This window comes from Lithobates pipiens, unplaced genomic scaffold (assembly GCF_037356315.1).
Source record: "Lithobates pipiens isolate NorthernLeopardFrog02 unplaced genomic scaffold, aLitPip1_a1.2 Scaffold_69, whole genome shotgun sequence".
Taxonomy (NCBI): Eukaryota; Metazoa; Chordata; class Amphibia; order Anura; family Ranidae; genus Lithobates; species Lithobates pipiens.
This window is the reverse complement of record NW_027507891.1, coordinates 270,418-284,652: the sequence shown is the minus strand read 5'-3', so window position 1 is coordinate 284,652 and position 14,235 is coordinate 270,418. Positions and strand designations below refer to the sequence as shown.

Sequence of the window (14,235 nt, the reverse complement as noted above, 5' to 3'; positions counted from 1 at the left end):
TATCTAAGGACACTAATCTTCTTTAGCCCATTTATATAAGGTGATATTTGTGCTAAGCACCAACCAGTGGAAGGGTCCTTGCTCCCACTGGGCCCCCCCCCCACTGGAAGGGTCCTTGATCCCACTGGCCCCCCCCCCCCCACTGGAAGGGTCCTTGCTCCCACTGCCCCCCCCACTGGAAGGGTCCTTGCTCCCACTGCCCCCCCCCCCCACTGGAAGGGTCCTTGATCCCACTGCCCCCCCCCCACTGGAAGGGTCCTTGCTCCCACTGGCCCCCCACTGGAAGGGTCCTTGCTCCCACTGGCCCCCCCACTGGAAGGGTCCCTTGCTCCCACTGCCCCCCCCCCCCCCACTGGAAGGGTCCTTGCTCCCACTGCCCCCCCCCCCACTGGAAGGGTCCTTGCTCCCACTGGGCCCCCCCCACTGGAAGGGTCCTTGCTCCCACTGGGCCCCCCCCCCCACTGGAAGGGTCCTTGATCCCACTGCCCCCCCCCCCACTGGAAGGGTCCTTGCTCCCACTGCCCCCCCCACTGGAAGGGTCCTTGCTCCCACTGGCCCCCCCCCCCACTGGAAGGGTCCTTGATCCCACTGCCCCCCCCCCACTGGAAGGGTCCTTGCTCCCACTGCCCCCCCACCCTGGAAGGTGTCCTTGCCCCACTGCCCCCCCCACTGGAAGGGTCCTTGCTCCCACTGGGCCCCCCCCCCCACTGGAAGGGTCCTTGCTCCCACTGGCCCCCCCCCCCCACTGGAAGGGTCCTTGCTCCCACTGGGCCCCCCCCCCCACTGGAAGGGTCCTTGCTCCCACTGGGCCCCCCCCCCCACTGGAAGGGTCCTTGCTCCCACTGGGCCCCCCCCCCACTGGAAGGGTCCTTGCTCCCACTGGGCCCCCCCCCCACTGGAAGGGTCCTTGCTCCCACTGGCCCCCCCCACTGGAAGGGTCCTTGCTCCCACTGGGCCCCCCCCCCACTGGAAGGGTCCTTGCTCCCACTGGCCCCCCCCCCACTGGAAGGGTCCTTGCTCCCACTGGGCCCCCCCCCACTGGAAGGGTCCTTGCTCCCACTGGGCCCCCCCCCCCCACTGGAAGGGACCTTGCTCCCACTGGGCCCCCCCCCCCCCCCACTGGAAGGGTCCTTGCTCCCACTGGGCCCCCCCCCCACTGGAAGGGTCCTTGCTCCCACTGGCCCCCCCCCCACTGGAAGGGACCTTGCTCCCACTGGGCCCCCCCCCCCACTGGAAGGGACCTTGCTCCCACTGGGGCCCCCCCCCACTGGAAGGGACCTTGCTCCCACTGGGGCCCCCCCCCACTGGAAGGGACCTTGCTCCCACTGGGGGCCCCCCCCCACTGGAAGGGACCTTGCTCCCACTGCCCCCCCACCCCCACTGGAAGGGACCTTGCTCCCACTGCCCCCCCCACCCCCACTGGAAGGGACCTTGCTCCCACTGGGCCCCCCCCCACTGGAAGGGACCTTGCTCCCACTGCGCCCCCCCCCCACTGGAAGGGACCTTGCTCCCACTGGGCCCCCCCCCCCCACTGGAAGGGACCTTGCTCCCACTGCCCCCCCCACCCCCACTGGAAGGGACCTTGCTCCCACTCTAGTTGAGATGGGCAGATCTCTGGGGCTGGATTGGCAGGAAACCAGAATAATATATAGAACTGGATCTACAGACAAATATAAATTGCTTAAAATACCAAAACTGATCTTTTTCTTTCTCTGCAGATGACGGAGCAGCGGAAGCAGAAGCAGAGGATCGGTCTTCTGGGGCAGCCGGCTCACCTAAATCTCAACCCCCAGCAGCCAGCATAGATCCTCCCCATCCTCCCTTCCTCCGATCACCGCCGTGTCCCCTTAGAGCCATCCATACGGATTCCAGCTGCTCTGCTTCAGACTTCGGCCCACCACTTCCGCTGACACCGACCCGATTTTTCTTTTCCATTCGCATCCAGCGTTGGAATTTTTGTGCCAAATGAACCCCGATCGTCGGGCGAGAACGAACTTTGCACTTGAGAGGAAATAAAAACTGAATTTCGAGAGTCCATTTTATATTTCAGATTGAAGAGATTATATTTATGAAACTTTTTTTTTTTTTCCTATTTGTAACGTTTGAGTGTACGGACCACTGTAATGTATTGTGTGGGATGACACCCCTCCGCCATCTTTGTTCTTCCATTCATACTGTGTGCCCCCCCTCCCCTCCCCCCAGATGACCAGGCCTGAAATTATTTTTTTGGTCAGCGATTGCTGAGAAGTTGACCTGATGACCAAACCCAGGTTGGTCTCCGTCTCACATCCCCTGCCTCGTCCTCCATTAGAGCGAGTGGGACTGTGAAACGCGTCGGATGAGATCAAGGTTTTGAAATTTTTGAACTTTATTTCCTGCAGAATGATGAACGTTGCACATTCTGACTTCACCCCCCCCCCCCCCCCCCCCCCGATGGAAGGACCGGCTGTTATTTATACTTTTCCCTGACCGCTCTGTTTTTGTTTTTGTACACACGTTCTTTGTTTCTACACAGATGCTGCTCCCTGACTTTGTAAATGTGCAAGTTTGAGATTAAAACCATGAATATGCAGACGAGTCGCCTGATTGCTACAGAGACCCAAAATTCTCTTGTGATTTGTTTAAAACCCTGCGCCGGCCCGCATCGTCATTATACTGCAAATGGGCGGCAGCTGCCGGCTCGGCAACATACTGGTACATCCCTGAGCACGTGTGAACCCGTGACCGGCGCGTTCGCTGAACACGGGAATGGTACGCGGCTGCTGTGAGCGGTCGGGGTGTCATGTGAACGCTAGGATTGGTTTTGGTGATCACATGATTACAATGTAAACAAAACCGCCATGAATGGCTTCCATTCATGATTTACTATTGTGATTGGCCCACAGCTATCACATGGTACCTGGGCCAATCGCAGCACCCTGTACCATGTGATTGCTGTAGCCAATCATTAATCACAATAGTAATCAAGCTTTCATGAACGAAAGCCATTCATGACGGCTAAAACTATTTCTTATAAGAGTGATCATCACTGCAATAATAGGGGTTTACATGTTTAAAAAAAAAAAATCCCTGATCTCACCCCCCCCCTCCCCCACTATGGTGACGCTGAACTACTCTTGATGACAGGATATAAAAAGAGAGAAACAAACAGACATGATGGACTTTCACGGTACCAGAGAGGAAATTGTAAACCGGATTTGTTACTTAATATTTTTATTAACAAGTTAAAAAAAAAATTGATTACATTCATAAAAATTCATTAAATTGCAAGTGGATAACATGAAATGTAAAGATCTGTTACTGTGCTTGTCAAGTGGTTGACGCGTTTCGCATTTTTGCTTCTCCAGGAACTTAAATTCTTGACTTAAAACGGAGACCTTGATCAAAAAAAAACGACGACGATCTACATGGATATTATTATTTGTTAGATTCTCCACGGATACAGCGAGGTCTCTGTTTTTAAGTCCTTAAGAATTTAAGGTCCTGAAGAAGCAAGAATGCGAAACGCGTCAACCACTTGACAATTACAGGAACGGATCTTTGCATTTCATGTTATACACTTAAAATTTTATGATTTTATGAATGTAATCAAATTTTTAACTTTTGTTAATAAAAATATTTGGTAAAGAAAATCTGTGTACAATTTCCTGTCTGGTCCCGTGACAGTCCATCATGTCTGTTTGTTTCTTTCTAAGTCACATATAGGAGGAGGAACCTCCGCAGACTGATTTTCTTTTTATATCCGGTGAAAAAGTAAATCAAAGTGAAAAAATGAATAGAATTGTTTTAATCTTTAGAATTGTTGAGGTTATAATTGACACATTTTCAAAATAACAATATTTTATTAAGATTACTTTCACACTGACAGCGCCGGCCGCTGGCGCTAAAGAGCCGCTCGTTTTTGTGTCGCTTTGGTGCCGTTTTAGTTGCACTGCTATTCGGCCGATAGCGGGGTGGTTTTTACCCCCCAAAAATGGTAAAAACTCCTGTCTTGCGGCGCTTTCATTGCGCTTTTCAGGTGCTCTGCAAGCGCTGCCTATTCATTGCACTAGGCGGAGCGTTTTGGGATCACTAAATACAGCGCCCCCAACACGCCCCAAAGATGCTGCTGGCAGGAATTTTCATAAACGTCCCGCAAGCTCACCGCCCCTGGTGTGAAAAGGACGCAGCGCGCCCCCCCCCCGGTGTGAAAAGGACGCAGCGCGCCCCCCCCCCCCGTGTGAAAAGGACGCAGCGCGCCCCCCCCCCCCGGTGTGAAAAGGACGCAGCGCACCCCCCCCCCCGGTGTGAAAAGGACGCAGCGCACCCCCCCCCCCGGTGTGAAAAGGATGCAGCGCCCCCCCGGTGTGAAAAGGACGCAGCGCCCCCCCCCCCCCAGTGTGAAAAGGACGCAGCGCGCCCCCCCCCCCCGTTGTGAAAAGGATGCAGCGCCCCCCCCCCCCGTGTGAAAAGTGAAAAGGACGCAGCGCCCCCCCCCCGGTGTGAAAAGGACGCAGCGCCCCCCCCGGTGTGAAAAGGACGCAGCGCCCCCCCCCCAGTGTGAAAAGGACAGCGCGCGCCCCCCCCCCCCCCGTTGTGAAAAGGATGCAGCGCCCCCCCCCCCCGTGTGAAAAGGACGCAGCGCCCCCCCCCCGGTGTGAAAAGGACGCAGCGCCCCCCCCGGTGTGAAAAGGACGCAGCGCCCCCCCCCCAGTGTGAAAAGGACGCAGCGCGCCCCCCCCCGGTGTGAAAAGGATGCAGCGCCCCCCCCCCCCCGTGTGAAAAGTGAAAAGGATGCAGCGCCCCCCCGGTGTGGAAAGGACGCATCGCTTCCAGGCGCTTTTGAAGAGGATATTTCTAGCACTAAACCGCCCCGGTGTGAAAGTCGCCTTCAAGCTACACGGCAAACCTAAGAATTTCATGAGCATAAAATGATACAATTATAATCTGATGCAATATTTACTATCCGTCATCTTCTCTACCAAATCCGGGGGGGGGGAGGGGAAGATAAAAAAAAAAAAAACACATTTTATTTTTTTTGTTCTGCATTCCATCACCAGTCGGTATCCCCGACCCCCCCCCCCCCCACACACACACCAATCATATGATAACAAATTTTATTAAATTATTTTTCATTTTCCAAAAAAGTGTCAAATTTTAGTCTTTTATTTTTTTTTTTTCCGTTCATATAAAGAAAAAAAAAAAAACAGATGTGATCAAATACCACCAAAAGAAATCTCTATTTGTGGAAATAATGATAGAATTATAATTTGGGGACAGTGTTGCACGACCGCGCAATTCCCAGTTAAAGTAGCGCAGTGCTGAATAGCAAAACATGGTCTGGTCATGAAGGGGTTAAATCTTCCTGGAAGTCAAATGGTTAATCATACTTTTTGGTTTCCCGGGTACCCCTCATCAATTTAATGACATTTTTCAATAAAACTTTTCTGTTTTTATTGCACATTTTATTTCTGTGCTGGTGACATCATCACCGGGTCTCTGCGCTTCTCTATGCAATGCAGGCGGATCATGACTGGTGGGAGGGGCCAGCAGGGGGCAGATCATGACTGGTGGGAGGGGCCAGCAGGGGGCTGTACATAGACAACATCCCAGCCCCCGAACTCAGTACTCCTCTCCAGAGCCCTCAGACCAAGTTGGAAAGCAGTGGGAGGAGTTATGCAAATATCAAAATGCCTTGGTGGGTGTCAGTCTGGAGAAGTGGGTGTTCCTAGGCGGGCTGAATTTGCATAGGTAACGCCCACATGTGATACTGAGCCTCCATGGTTGAAAGAACTAAAATCCAATGAAAGAAAGGGGCGGGGCCAGGCAGGTTGGGGAGGAAAGAGCTAGACCAGTAATCTCCGAATTGCAGCCCTTTTGTCTTCATCCGAACCTCAAGACACCAATGGTGGGGCACTATTCCTCCCACTGATACCAATGATGGGGCACTATTCCTCCCACTGATACCAATGATGGGGCACTATTCCTCCCACTGATACCAATGATGGGGCACTATTCCTCCCACTGACACCAATGATGGGGCACTATTCCTCCCACTGACACCAATGATGGGGCACTATTCCTCCCACTGATACCAATGATGGGGCACTATTCCCCCCACTGATACCAATGATGGGGCACTATTCCCCCCACTGACACCAATGGTGGGGCACTATTCCCCCCACTGACACCAATGATGGGGCACTATTCCTCCCACTGATACCAATGATGGGGCACTATTCCTCCCACTGATACCAATGATGGGACACTATTCCTCCCACTGACACCAATGATGGGACACTATTCCTCCCACTGACACCAATGATGGGGCACTATTCCTCCCACTGACACCAATGATGGGACACTATTCCTCCCACTGATACCAATGATGGGGCACTATTCCTCCCACTGACACCAATGATGGGGCACTATTCCTCCCACTGATACCAATGATGGGGCACTATTCCTCCCACTGACACCAATGATGGGGCACTATTCCTCCCACTGACACCAATGATGGGGCACTATTCCTCCCACTGACACCAATGATGGGGCACTATTCCTCCCACTGATACCAATGATGGGGCACTATTCCTCCCACTGATACCAATGGTGGGGCACTATTCCCCCCACTGATACCAATGATGGGGCACTATTCCTCCCACTGACACCAATGATGGGGCACTATTCCCCCACTGACACCAATGATGGGGTGCTGTGTTAGGGGCCAGCAGGCTCCAACCACTACAAGATGGGGTGTAATCAGGACCAGTTCCCCTGGAGAGACCCCAGCAGTGGTCGCCCATTATTACAGGAAGTCTCACACTGGATTACTGCACAGATCTCGAAGAAATACACAAAGATCACCGAGATTCAGGAAGACACATCAAAGAATTTCACTAGGAAATCTGATTGGTCAGCGACTCGCACAGTCATCCCACTTCTCCTGTCAGCAAAACCTGATTGGCTGATTTCGCTGCTCCTCTCGAGATTCCCCACATTTTGTTACAACCAGAACCATAAATGTATTTTATTGGGATTTTATGTGATGGACCAACACAAAGTGTCACATAATTGTGAAGTGGAAGGAAAATGATAAATGATACAAATAAATCTGTGAAAAGTGTGGGGGGGGAGGGGCATTTGTATGGCGCCCCCCGGAGTCAATACTTTGTAGAACCCCCTTTCTCTACAAGTCTTTTTGGGGGTGTCTCTACCAGCTTTGCACATCTAGAGAGGACATTTCTGCCCATTCTTCTTCTTTGTAGAATATCTCAAGCTCTGTCAGATTGGATGGAGAGCGTCTGATCAGCAATTTTCAAGTCTTGCCACAGATTCTCAATGGGATTTAGGTCTGGACTGTGACTGGGCCATTCTAACACATGAATATGCTTTGATGTAAACCATTCCATTGTAGCTCTGGCTGGATGTTTCGGGTCGTTGTCCTGCTGGAAGGGGAACCTCCGCCCCGGTCTCAAGTCTTCTGCCGACTCTAACAGGTTTTCTTCTAAGATTGTCCTGTATTTGTCTCCATCCATCTTCCCATCAACTCTGACCAGCTTCCCTGTCCCTGCTGAAGAAAACCATCCCCACCACATGATGCTGCCACCACCATGTCTCACGGTGGGGATGGTGTGTTCGGGGGATGGGCGGTGTTAGTTTCCCCCACACATAGCGTTTTGCTTTTAGGCCATAAAGTAGAATTTTGGTCTCCTCTGACCAGATCACCTTCTTCCACATGTTTGCTGCCCCCTCCCCCACATGGCTTCTCACAAACTACAAACAGGACTTCTTATGACTTTCTTTCTCCAATGTCTTTCTTCTTGTCACTCTTCCATAAAGGGCAGATTTGTGGAGAGACGACTAATAGTTGTCCTGTGGACAGATTCTCCCCCCTGAGCGGTGGATCTCTGCAGCTCCTCCAGAGTTACCATGGACCTCTTGGCTCTTCTCTGATGAATGCTCTCCTTGCCCGGCCCGGTCAGTTTAGGTGGACGGCCATGTCTTGGTAGGTTTGCGGTTGTGCCCATACTCTTTCCATTTTCTGATGATGGATTGAACAGAGCTCCGTGAGAGGATCAAAGCTTGGGGGAGATTTTATTATAACCCAACCCTGCTTTATACTTCTCCACAACTTTATCCCTGACCTGTCTGGTGGGTTCCTTGGCCTTCATGATGCTGTTTGTTCACTAAGGTTCTCTAACAAACCTTTGAGGGCTTCACAGAACAGCTGTGTTTATACTGAGATTACATTACACACAGGTGGGCTCTATTTACTATGACTTCTGAAGGCAATTGGTTCCCCTAGATTTTAGTTAGGGGTATCGGAGTAAAGGGGGCGCCATACAAATGCCCCTCCCCCACACTTGTCACATATTTATTTGTATCATTTATCACTTTGTGTTGGTCTATCACATAAAATCCATTTACGTTTTTGGTTGTAACATGACAAAATGTGGGAAATATCAAGGGGTATGAATACTTTTTCCCAGCACTATAATACAAGACAAGTACAGCTACGCACAATGGCTGTATTTACAATATTATACATGAAAAGTCATGTGACCTGGGGTCACCCCCATAGTACGGCTGAGCCATCGTTCGATCCCCCCGGGGTGGAGATTGGCGGAGGGGCGGGGCGGACGCGCTCTGATGGTTCCTCGTCGTGTTTTTGATGTTGAGGTTTGGAAATCCCCTCTTCCTTCCTCCGCCGCCCCCTCCGTCTGCTCTCACTCTGAACCTCACGTTTTCTGGATGACATCAGCCGAAGTCCGAAGGTTATCTGAGTGTGTGGGCGGCACATCTGTGAGACGATCGTCTGATTGTCTCCACTGGAAAAAGACGACCTGAGAAGCGATCGCCTCCAAACCGCCCCAAAACCTCGAACCCTGCGAACAAAACACACGACCATCGTACTTCGCCTTCCCGGCTTCTCTTTCTTCAACTTAATGACCTTTCTAGAAATAAAATGTTTCAATTTGTATTACATTCTTCATTGTATACACTGTGATGTCATCACTGGGCCTCTGCGCTTCTCTATGCAATGTAGGCAGGTCATGGCTGGTGGGAGGGGCCAGCAGGGGGCGGTACATCATGGCAACCAGCCTCAGTACTCCTAGTAAGAGCCCTCAGCCTTGGATCACAGTGATGCGATGCGGGGAACCACGTGTGATACAGAGAGGAATCGCACTGCATTCCTGTACAAGTCACATGCGATTCTTTGTAGTTGCGATCTCAGCCCATTCATTTTTTATGGCTCAAATCCCACCGCACCCGTATCAAAGAGGTACATGCACCTTTTTTTTTTTGCCGCACTGGTATTGTGAACACCCATGTGATCCGATTCCACCAATCGCACTGCGTTTTGTGGACCGTTTTTTGGGGTGTTGTTAACTTAACATCAACACCTGCAGCGGTTGGCATGAGCGGAGTGCGATTCTGATGCGGTGCAGGAAACGCGGCAAATCCCGCACCGCTCAGTGTGAACCAAGGCTCAGTCCTGATGCAAGCAGTGGGAGGAGTTATGCAAATATCACAATGCATTGGTGGGCGGGTGTCAGTCTGGAGGAGTGGGCGTTCCTAGGCAGGCTGTATTTGCATAGGTAACGCCCCACATGTGTAGCTGAACCCCCATAATTGAAGGAACTGATATTCAATAAATGAAAGGAGGCGGACCAGCAAGCAGTGGGAGGAGTTATGCAAATATCACAATGCATTGGTGGGCGGGTGTCAGACTGGAGGAGTGGGTGTTCCTTCATAGGCTGCATTTGCATAGATAACGCCCACATGTGATGCGGAGCCCCCATTATAGAACAAATAAAAGAGGCGGGGCCAGGGACACTCAGGCTGGGGAGGAATTATTGGCACCCCCACACATCTCCTAATCTGCTATCACATGCATTTATGGCAAAACGCATTGGTGCTGGAGTTGCACACATTTTGGTGCAATTTTGCTAAAGGGTCAGGAGCATTTCCTGCATCTCGCGCGTAGGACGGCTTCATGCTTTGTGTGCGTTGGGATCAACGCAAAATCACGCACTTCCCCAACATGCACAGAAACGCGTCGCTCTTCAGCAGGAAATGAACGGGCTGCCCTACATGCACCCAATGCCAGGATAAGGAGGGGCGGCTGCCCCGGGTGCAGGGTTGGGGGTGCCCTGTGCCACATGCTTCTGTTACACGGCTGACCCTAAGGGGAAGGGGGGGCAGTTTGGCAGTTTTGCCCCGGGTGTTGGATGACCTTGTCCCGGCACTGCATGCAGGAAAAACGCACAGAAAGACGTCACCGCCGCACCCGTAGGCTGCCCTACAAACCCCCTGTAGGGAGCGCCCTCCGTTGCCCCTGCATGGAGTGATCAGAGCCCTTCGGGGCCCATTCCCGCCAGGAAACGCACATTCTGGCATGCGTGCAAAGTGCGTTCATTTCGTTTTTATTTAGCACACTTTTTCCATGCGTTTGCGTTGCACCTTTCCTGTTCGCTTTCACTCCCTGGGAGCGCGCTTCCTTCTTCCTTCTTCTTTGGACTTCCATGCGCGTTGCGCTGCGTTTCTACCCGTTTGCGGTGCAAGAAAAGCGCGGCTTTCTGTAGTATTTTCCGCGCTCTGCGCTGTAATGATGTGAAGGGTGCCCCCCGTAGGATGGCGGGCGGGAATGCACCCCCCTTTATTATCTGGTGTGAATGGGCCCCCAGAGCTGACCAATCGGAGGCCTGCGTTGTCTGGTCCCGGGAAGAATTGTCGCAGGCGAGGAGTCGGCCCTGACGGGCGGGGGAGGGGGTTTCCTGCAGTCAGGTCACAGCCCAGCGGGTCTAATCCTCTCCCCATCAATGGAGCAGTTGTGCGTTAAGCCGGATTGGCGATGTGCGGAGAGCCGGTTATATAATGTCGGCTCTCAGGAGGAGGCACATGCACAGCCTTGCGTGAGCTGCTGACGTTTCAGCGATTAACTCTTTTCTCGGCTATTTACACAAACGCCGCAGCCACGCCGAGGTCAGCCGGAAGAGGCCGCCATATTGGAGGGGGAGGGGGGCGCAGGATGAAAATATATCATTCTCAATTGAATTTTACAGATTTTGTATTTGTTGCTTTTTTTTTATATTCTATATAATTATTATTTATAAGAAGTGCAAACAAATCTACCGATAATATGAATCCCAAAACACCGCGAATCCCACCCACGGGCCCCCTACATTCTAAGTGAGACCACACCCACTTTACAGGTTGGTCCCGCCCAGACTCTCCCGTCTCTAAATACTGTATGTGGGGACCAGCGCTGCTAATAGGGCAGTACAACCAATCCTGAGTACTGGGCCCGGACCCCATCATATAAACAGGGGGGCCCAGACCTCATCATATAAACAGGGGGGCCCGGACCCCATCAGATAACCAGGGGGGCCCAAATCCCATTATATAAGCAGGGGGGCCCGGACCCCATCATATAAACAGGGGGGCCCGGACCCCATCATATAAACAGGGGGGCCCGGATCCCATCAGATAAACAGGGGGGCCCGGACCCCATCATATAAACAGGGGGGCCCGGACCCCATCAGATAAACAAGGGGGCCCGGACCTCATCATATAAACAGGGGGGCCCGGACCCCATCATATAAACAGGGGGGCCAGGATCCCATCATATAAACAGGGGGGCCCGGACCCCATCATATAAACAGGGGGGCCAGGATCCCATCATATAAACAGGGGGGCCCGGACCTCATCATATAAACAGGGGGGCCCAGACCCCATCAGATAAACAGGGGGGCCCGGACCCCATCATATAAACAGGGGGGCCCGGACCCCATCATATAAAAAGGGGGGCCCGGACCCCATCATATAAACAGGGGGACCCAAATCCCATTATATAAACAGGGGGGGCCCGGATCCCATCATATAAACAGGGGGGCCCAGACCCCATCATATAAACAGGGGGGCCCAAATCCCATTATATAAACAGGGGGGCCCAAATCCCATTATATAAACAGGGGGGCCCAAATCCCATTATATTAACAGGGGGGGGCCGGATCCCATCAGATAAACAGGGGGGCCCAGACCCCATCATATAAACAGGGGGGCCCGGACCCCATCATATAAACAGGGGGGCCCAAATCCCATTATATAAACAGGGGGGCCCAAATCCCATTATATAAACAGGGGGGCCCAAATCCCATTATATTAACAGGGGGGGCCGGATCCCATCAGATAAACAGGGGGGCCCGGACCCCATCAGATAAACAGGGGGGCCCGGACCCCGTCATATAAACAGGGGGGCCCAGATCCCATCATATAAACAGGGGGACCCGGACCCCATCATATAAAAAGGGGGGCCCGGACCCCATCATATAAACAGGGGGACCCAAATCCCATTATATAAACAGGGGGGGCCCGGATCCCATCATATAAACAGGGGGGCCCAGACCCCATCATATAAACAGGGGGGCCCAAATCCCATCATATAAACAGGGGGGCCCGGACCCCATCATATAAACAGGGGGGCCCGGACCCCATCATATAAAAAGGGGGGCCCGGACCCCATCATATAAACAGGGGGACCCAAATCCCATTATATAAACAGGGGGGGCCCGGATCCCATCATATAAACAGGGGGGCCCAGACCCCATCATATAAACAGGGGGGCCCAAATCCCATTATATAAACAGGGGGGCCCAAATCCCATTATATTAACAGGGGGGGGCCCGGATCCCATCAGATAAACAGGGGGGCCCGGACCCCATCATATAAACAGGGGGGCCCAGACCCCATCATATAAACAGGGGGGCCCGGATCCCATCAGATAAACAGGGGGGCCCGGACCCCATCATATAAACAGGGGGGCCCGGATCCCATCATATAAACAGGGGGGCCCGGATCCCATCAGATAAACAGGGGGGCCCGGACCCCATCATATAAACAGGGGGGCCCAGATCCCATCATATAAACAGGGGGGCCCGGACCCCATCATATAAACAGGGGGGCCCAGATCCCATCATATAAACAGGGGGACCCGGACCCCATCAGATAAACAGGGGGGCCCGGACCCCATCATATAAACAGGGGGGCCCGGATCCCATTGGCTAAACGAGGCCCCAGACCCCATCATATAAACAGGGGGGCCCAGATCCCATCAGATAAAAGGGGGGGCCCAGGGCAGCTTTATTGTTCATGTCTGCCCCACTTCTACTTTCTTGTAATAATTGCCCGCTTGTTGCCCACACGGACAGGCGGCATTGGAGGGCTGGTATGGGATGGTCCGCCTGCCCTTATTTCTGGGTCTTGATCCTTTATTCCAATAGAAATATGTTCATTTAACTGCTGAAAATAAATGACCTGGAACTTTCGTTTTCGCCATCCCTGCCCACAACAATGGTACACACGTGGGGGCGGGGCCCGGGCAAGGGGTCAGTGGGAGGTTACCTTCAATTTGTTAGCGTATCTAAATCTGCTAGTCCATCTAACACTCCCCTCCCCCCAGACTGACCATGCTTCTGTCCAAAGGTGCCCCCTGTGCTCCTTACTCCAGAGTGGGGGGGGGGGGGGACACACTTATACAGGAGGTGAGTTACTGGCCAGATCACCAGGTGAAAACAAAGGGGAAAAAAAGCCTAAAAACAATAAAACGAATGCAGCCGCCACATCTAGTGATTGGAAAGATGCAATATGGAACCGGCCTCAAGTGATACACAGAGAGGAAACAAATCCTACATAAGTTGTACCCGATTATCTGCAGCCCTCTTCTCTTCCCTTCCCTTCCCTTCCGTTCTCTTCTCTACAGATGTTCAAAGTGCAGAATTATAAAGATTTTCTGAGAGTTAAAAAATGAATTGGGACGGAGAGCTCTCTACACTCTGCAGAGCGCAGTGAGAGCTGATTGGAGGGAATGGACACACCCCCCTCCACACAGGAACAGAGCTGAGGCTGTCAATCACAGGCTGTGTGCTGGAGCTCCCTCCCCATCAAATTGTATCTTTTGGTGTCAGGAAAACTTGTCAGAAGTGACTTGTGCAGATAGCAGAGGAAGGAGGCAGCAGACAGAAATGACACTCAGTGCTCTGGACTGAGACAAGTACACACTATAGAGTCTCCAAACTGTGACCCTTTGCTAGCTTTTATCCAGCCCCTGGGGCACTATTGTATCCACTGACACCAACAATGGGACACAATTCCTCCCAATGACACCAACAATGGGACACAATTCCTCCCAATGACACCAACAATGGGACACAATTCCTCCCAATGACACCAACAATGGGGCACAATTCCTCC

At 52.5% G+C, this 14,235-nt stretch overlaps 1 pseudogene; it reads left to right on the top strand.

Moving 5' to 3' along the window:
* The first annotated feature begins 1,715 nt into the window (after positions 1-1,715).
* LOC143959276 (inositol 1,4,5-trisphosphate-gated calcium channel ITPR1 pseudogene) lies at positions 1,716-2,572 on the top strand (annotated as a pseudogene).
* The last annotated feature ends 11,663 nt before the right edge of the window (positions 2,573-14,235 follow it).